We start from the raw sequence: 7,174 nt of genomic DNA, 5'->3' as shown, positions 1-7,174 counted from the left end.
TAAAAAACAAAACAAAACAAAACAAAACAAAAACAAAAAAAACCCACAACATACCTACTTTATTCCACTTAACATTGAGATGTGTGGTGGTAAAAACCCATTCAGGGCCAGGGAGGAGTTCTAAATGAAAACTATACAACTGGGATGACAGAAAATTTCTTTTGGAGAAATTTAGGGCCAACAATTGATCAACACAGCATATAATTAAGAGGGCAGGGTGTTGATAAAAGCTGCCTGGGTTCAAATTCTGGATTCACCATTCACTAGCTGAGTGGCCTTGGCTCACCTAGTTGCCTAATCTTATATCTCAGTTTACTTATCCGTAAAATGGGGATAATCATAGCATTTTCCTTCTGGAGCTTTGTAAGGATTAAAAGAAGCGATATATTTAAAGTGCTGAGAACAAAGCACTTTAAGTCCTTTTAATAAATTCTAGCTATTATTTTAAATGTTGGTTAACCCTGAACATAGTAATTATCAAGAGTAGAACAGTTATGCCTAAAAGCTCTGTTCTTTCCAAAAGATGTTAAATTGAGAGCCACAGGTTTGCAGCCACTCCCCAAATAGTGAACAGTGAAGTGCAGAACATAATACATACAAATGTTCATTTGTACTTTGCCTTCCCCTGCTTCTATCCGCCTCTCTCAAGGCAGCCTCTGACGGCCCAAACACCCTAGACCAAGAGTGCCAACCAACACTCAGCCTCAACTGCAGTCTGACTTACTTGCTCAACTCCATCCTCCTCTTGTTCCTCTCCCCCTTCCTTCCTCTTCTGAGGAATGCTTCTGGGTTAAGTCCACCTCCAACTCTTTTTCACACACATATATGATTCCCTTGATCAATATTCTACTGCTCCTCTGATTCCAGTTCTTGCAGTGGGCTTAGGAAAACTGCTTTTCTTCTCTTTATTGACCTCCCCCACCCCCAAAGATTCTAATCATGATCATAAACACAAGTAGTGCCCATGATAGACTTGTTTAAAGAAAAAGAAAAATGATTCAACCTGAAAAAACAGCACAAAGGTCAAATAACAATGGAAAAGCTGTCACAAGGCAGTATACCACTGCCAAGAGTGCTAACTGACAATGGCTGCTCTGAGTCTGGACACGTGGAGAAAAATTACTGGGACTGGAGTGTCCACGAAAGGTTTTGTGAAGAGAGAAGAGCTTGAGCTGACTGTGAATGACCTGGGGGTCTGTGGCTCCCAAGTAGTGTGATCCAGGTGAGGGGAGTGATCTGAGTAAAGGCATCTGTAGTCAGAGGCAGGGACAATAGAGTCTCTGCTGGAGCGTTTATGTTGTGGGCAGTGGCAAAGAATCTGAAGGTAAGGATGGGAGTCAGATGGTAAGTGCCAATTACTGAGGTTGAGAGTAGGATACAAATGATCTGTGAAGTGTAAATTCAAAACAAATTTGTTAAAGTTCAGTACAATGGTATATAAAGTTCAGTGCAAAAGGTATTCTTATTCCAGACCACCCAACAAACAAAAAGGAGGTGAATCATCCTGTGGCTAGCTGAATTCAAGTCAGAATCAACTATGCAGTACTGCAAAAGGACCTAATCTGCTCATTTGTCTATCTGCAATTAAAGTAATTCATGTTTCACATTTTCATATGAACTTACTCATGCAGGCACATATATATAATTGACTAAAGCATAGAATCATCTGCAGTTACTTGCATATAAGTGGCAAGTGTCCCAGGAAAAGGAAAATGCACGGGGTGAAGGTGAGGACAGGAGTGTCTGGTGTGACTATGTAAGGCAGGGTTTTGGCTGTGTGAATGTTTTGTGCTCTATCTAACCCCTGAGACCCAATATTAGTCTGGCAGGGTGGGGACAGCCAGGATCACTGTGGCATTGACAAATGTGGGCGTGGCTGCTATACTACTCTCCTTCTGCACACAACCTTTTTTTGTACTGTTGAATTTGTGTTTGTTCTTTAGTGGTGTGGTTGCAGGCGTCTTTGCAAGGTCAGCGGTATACAATCTAATAATGTTATGGAATGATTTTTGATCTGAGATCAAACATTTTGGTACTTTTAAAGTTATGAAGGCATTAAAAGAATGTAGGAAAATAACTCTTGTGGGTGAAGTAGAATTTTTTTTTTGTTGGGGACAGAATTGTTCAGTTTGATTATTAACTATGTTTTATTTGATCTTTGATTCAAAAACCTACAAATGATCTGGTCACTTTTTGAGTTTTGTAATCTGAAACACACTTTAATATCCCAACATAGTAAAACAATACTTGCCTGTGGGATCTTTTATTAAGGATTTAAAGATGTATTTCGTAAGCACAATTTTATTTGAGTGACTGAAAAATCACAGGCATGTATTTTGAGCTCTTTGCTTACTTGATACAGTAAAAATAAGGTTAAAAACAAAGCCGAATGGAGAAAATAATACTATAGGAATACTCATATCTGATAGATAAGGGTATTTCGGTAATTGCAGCCCCTCCTCCAAAACTGCAGCTCACTGTCTCACCTGTCTAAGCTTCACATTCGCTCCACCCCTGAGCGATCTGTAACTGCCCCACCTCTTTAAGCTTCTTTCCCTCAACCGTAAAATGAAGAAAATAGCTCTTCACAGCGTTCAGGTGAAAATTAAACAAAATTACACAGGTGTAAGTGCTCTACACGCTGCAAAGCACGTACAGAAGTTAATTGCAATGTTTGCTACAATGCACTGGCCTACCTCCCGCCTTGGGCGCCTTTCTCGCCCCTTACCCAGGCTCGTCAGTATGTTTATCTGCTTGTTAACTTAGTTAATAAATATTCACCGTCGTTGTTAATTTTCCCTGTAACAGCAGGCATAGAGGGCAGTGCCATCCACCCTGTCCCCTAGCGTGGGGGCCCTTGCTTTGGGTCTGAGGTGATGACCTTGGGTGCCTCAGGAATCCAGCACACCCACCTTCGCAACCTCGCCCCGGACCCTGCCTTAGAGCCCCGCCCCTTCGTCCCGCTGGCCCCGCCTCCACTGGGCGCACGCTCCGTGGGCGGGGCCGGCTCAGGGAGCCCTGCTGTGGTTGGCCGCGTCCGAGCAACCCGGGCTACGCCGTGGTCAACATGCTCTGAGTTTAGCTCTCGGGTCACAGAGAAATAGAACGTCTGGAGTCCTTCGAACCAAGCGCCGACCCTTTGCCCGAGGGAGTTGGTGCTTTATCAACCAGGGGGATGCGCGTCTCACCCGCCCTCGGGGGTCAGAAGGCCCCCAGAAAATGGGAGGGCGGCTGCTGAACAGGAACCGTCTTGTCTTTCATCCGACAGATTGCCTAGTAAGTGGGATGCGATCCCTTCCACGCCAGAACCTTCCAGGTGCCAAGGTTTCCAGCAGGGTGTGGAGGGAAAGCTTGGAATTATGCAGTTTCCGACTTGCACTGCCCTCCACAAAAGCTCAACGATTTTCCCAGGTTCACTTAACTATTTGGTTCTGTGGTCGGGCTGAGACACAAGGTACCGACCCCTCCTACTGCACAGCTCTAACCACCATACCCCACTCACAGCGGAGCTCAGCCCCTCTGGTGGGGAACCAGTTTTCCTGCTTTCTGTCTTATCATAGGCCAACAGTAGTAAGGTGAAGTTCGTTAGGCTTGGAATTAATACAAGAACCAAGAGATATTTATTTATTTATTTATTTATTTATTTATTTATTTATTTATTTATTTATTTATTATTTTATGTTCATTTTTGAAAGAGATTCCCATGTAGGCTCCGCACTGTCAGCGCAGAGCCCAACTGGCCGGCTCCATCTCACCAACCCTGAGATCATGACCTGAGCCAAAATAAAGAGTTGGACGTTTAGCCAACTGAGCCACTTAGGCACCCCCCAGGAGAAATTTATTTTTAAGAAATAGTGAGAACATGAATAGTCCAAAACAAAGGGATTTGCTTGTGTCCAGATTTCTACAACTTACCCTTCTGGGATATCCCCTCTCTCTCCCTTCTACACTTACATGGTTTTAACAATCACCTCACTAGGACAAACTCCATTGTCTTTTGCTCTTTTCATATGGACATAAAACTTAATTAGGCTTAGTTTCCACTTGGTAGAGTTTTCCTTTTATCTTCTTGGGAGCTCTTGGTTTCTTTCTTCTCAGCAATGACCTTCCTAAAGCAGCCCAGTTAGTTATTCTTAGATCTTCTTTTCTTGGCTACATTTTCTCAGCCGTGGGCCAGTCCATTTCACTGTCCTTGCCTCTACCCACATTATTTGAGCAGATGATCACAGGCTAGCCTTGCTCTTTAAGGGCAAGAAAATGGAGGGAGAAGTAGATTAAGGGTTTCTGGGGGAGAGTTGCAGGAGGATACCCAAGCAGCTTGACCCAGCTTCCTTTCTCCCTGGAATAATTATAATTCAAAACTCACATAAATCACAAGATATATCCACCTAACCTATGCTTCATTTTCAGTAAGAATTAACAATGATATAGAAGTTTTGGGTGTTGATAACAAAACAGGAGTATACCGAATGTGTAATCTGAATTAATGGACTTGAAGTGCATTGTGCCTCAACCTCTGACTATGTAGGACCCAATCTCTTAAGCCATGAGAATTTCCCCAAGGTGCTCACCTCAGAACAACCTTGGGGCATCTCTTGGCTGCCCCCTATGGGCAGACTTCAGCAGTACAGACTGGCTGCACTTGGAGCCCCTTGTTCCCTTGGTTGGGGCTTTTGACTTCTGCCGACTTTACCTTTCTGAGTTCCCCCAAGCTCTGCCTCCCTGCTCTTACCTTCAGCTCAGACTTTCACTTCTTTTCTTTCTCTTCTATTTTTTTTTTTTTGTTTATATTTCCACATTCTTTTTTGGAAATCCCTTCCTATTTCCCCAAACTTTAGCTCTTGAGATAGCTTTTGAAACTTAGGGCAGTGTTCAACTGGACTTGTTGTTTCTTACTTCTGGATTCCTCTGTTCCCCAATTTGTAATAACCTCAGATGAAGAGATTCTGAAAAGTCATAGTAATAATAATAACAACATAGTAATATCTGGAAGATAAAATGTCTCTGTTAAAGAGACGCTATTTCCCGATTTTAGCCTTGTTTGACATAAAAAAATTGCTGCCTTATTGAAAAATTACGATTCTCAGGGTGCCTGGGTGGCTCAGTTGATTAAACGTCCGACTTTGGCTCAGATCATGATCTCATGGTTCCTGAGTCTGAGCCCTGCATTGGGCTCTCTGCTGTCAGCACAGAGCCTGTTTCGGATCCTCTGTCCCCCTCTTTCTGCCCCCCCCATTCTCTCTCTCTCTCTCTCTCAAAAACAAACGTTAAAATTTTTTTTTAAAAAATCAGGATTCTTAGTAATTCTGAGTGATCAATTTAATTCAACACCCTTACAAAGTGCCTGCTGTATTTAAGGCACTGTACTGAGGACATTCATATAGTTTGTCCCTGCAATCATTGAACCTTTTAGTTTAGACAAGGCAAACCTGAAGTGCCCAAGGTCATATTGGTGAAGTGTCAAAGTGACAGTTGGAACTTTGCTGGAAACATGCTGTGGAAGGTTGGGGAGGCGGTCTGGAGAGGCTTAATAGAGGGGATAGAGTTTGAAATGGGCCTTGAACTCTAAGATTTCACATAGGAGAACTGCCTGAGACCACCTTAGGTATGGGAAAGCAGGTGGGCAGTGTGTGGAGGGGTTGCTTTGTTGGGTCATTTGGCATCATTGCTCTGGCAGGCTCCCGTGCTCTGACAGAGTATCTTTTTTTTTTTTAATTAAAAAAAATTTTTTAAATGTTTATTTATTTTTCCCAGAGAGAGAGAGAGAGAGAGAGAGAGAGAGAGAGAGAGAGACAGAATCTGAAGCAGGCTCCAGGTTCCTAGCTGTTAGTGCAGAGCCCAATGTGGGGCTTGAACTCATGAACCGTGAGATCATGACCTGAGCCGAAGTTGGACGTTCAACCAACTGAGCCACCCAGACGCCCCCTGACAGAGTATCTCTTATACAGCCTGAGTAGAATGATCCCCTCTGTTTGGACGTTTAATCACCCGAGCCACCCAGGCACCCCTTTCTTCCTGTTTTCTCGGATTATTTCCATTTTCCAGGTTCTTTCATTTCTGACAATGTGGGTAGTCTTAGGCTTAAAAATCCTTAGTCAAGATCTGAATCAGAATGACTCATACAGTTTCTCAAATTCAATAGAGCCAACCAGACCTTTTTAAAAATATTTATTTAAAAATTTTTTTAAGCCACGTGAGTGCAGGAGGCACTGGGGCATGCACCTTAGCTGGAGGATTCAGTTGTATTTTGTTTGGGATCAAGAACATGTTCGGGCCTGGGTGGCTCAGTTGGTTAAGCATCTGACTTCTGCTCAGGTCATGATCTCGTGGTTCATGAATTCAAGCCCCACATTGGGCTCTGCGCTGACAGTTGGGAGCCTGGAGCCTGCTTCAGAGTCTGTCTCCCTCTCTCTCTGCCCCTCCCCTGCTCATGCTCTGTCTCTCTCTCAAAAATAAACATTAAAAAAAAAGAAAATCTTATATAAAAAAAAGTATGAATCTTCTGAAACCTTCTTTAAATGTCCAAAATCCAGTTTAAGAGACTTATAAGACAATTTGTATAGCTGTGCCCCCTTTTGAACCTCTGACATGTAGCTCCCTCTAGTAAGAAAAACATAGGAGGTGGGTGAGTCTGTCAGGGAAAAGAAAGATTAACTGGAAATGATGAGATAGTAAAAAATCTTTATTCTGAGATTACTTTTCTTGTTTCTATAGGAACTGTTAACCAAATTTAAAAGTTCTTCAGCTGGCAGTCTTTGTTGGACAGATCTCAAAAAGAAAGTTAAAGTCTGTTCTTGTTTTCACATTCTGTGAGTCTAAAGTCAGAGGAGAAGCCCAAACTTAGTAGCTCAGACAACTGGGAACTTGAGGGTAAAAGGTACTTGGAATAAAAGAGGGTATATAAACAAGGCACAATTACTAAAGGATAATGATTTCTAAATAATTTATTTGGACATAGCTCTTTGCAATCAAGTGCTTACCCACGAAACACTCATTCATTGCTAATAATAATATTTCTAATATCTTTTTTATGAAAACTCCCTAGCCTATGTCCAACTGATTTCTTTTTTTTATTTATTAAAAAATGTTTTTTAAAGGTGATTTATTTTTTTGAGAGAGAGAGAGAGAGAGAGAGAGAGAGAGAGAATGCACAAGCAGGGGAGTGGCAGAGAGA

General features: G+C 42.4%; 1 protein-coding gene across 7 annotated transcripts in view; it reads left to right on the top strand.

Moving 5' to 3' along the window:
* Positions 1–3,053: 3,053 nt before the first annotated feature.
* VWA3B (von Willebrand factor A domain containing 3B) overlaps positions 3,054–7,174 on the top strand; it is a 202,340-nt gene continuing 198,219 nt past the window's right edge. For 4 of the 7 annotated variants that reach the window (XM_043603224.1, XM_043603225.1, XM_043603222.1 and 1 more), the window contains exon 1: positions 3,057–3,276. The gene's annotated coding sequence lies outside the window, so the exon portion shown is untranslated. Of the gene's footprint in view, positions 3,277–7,174 lie in introns of all 7 variants that reach the window. The other 3 variants (XM_043603228.1, XM_043603226.1, XM_043603227.1) reach the window with 1 other exon arrangement.

Source organism: Prionailurus bengalensis, chromosome A3, assembly GCF_016509475.1.
Source record: "Prionailurus bengalensis isolate Pbe53 chromosome A3, Fcat_Pben_1.1_paternal_pri, whole genome shotgun sequence".
NCBI lineage: Eukaryota > Metazoa > Chordata > Mammalia > Carnivora > Felidae > Prionailurus > Prionailurus bengalensis.
This window is presented reverse-complemented; position numbering and strand designations above follow the sequence as displayed.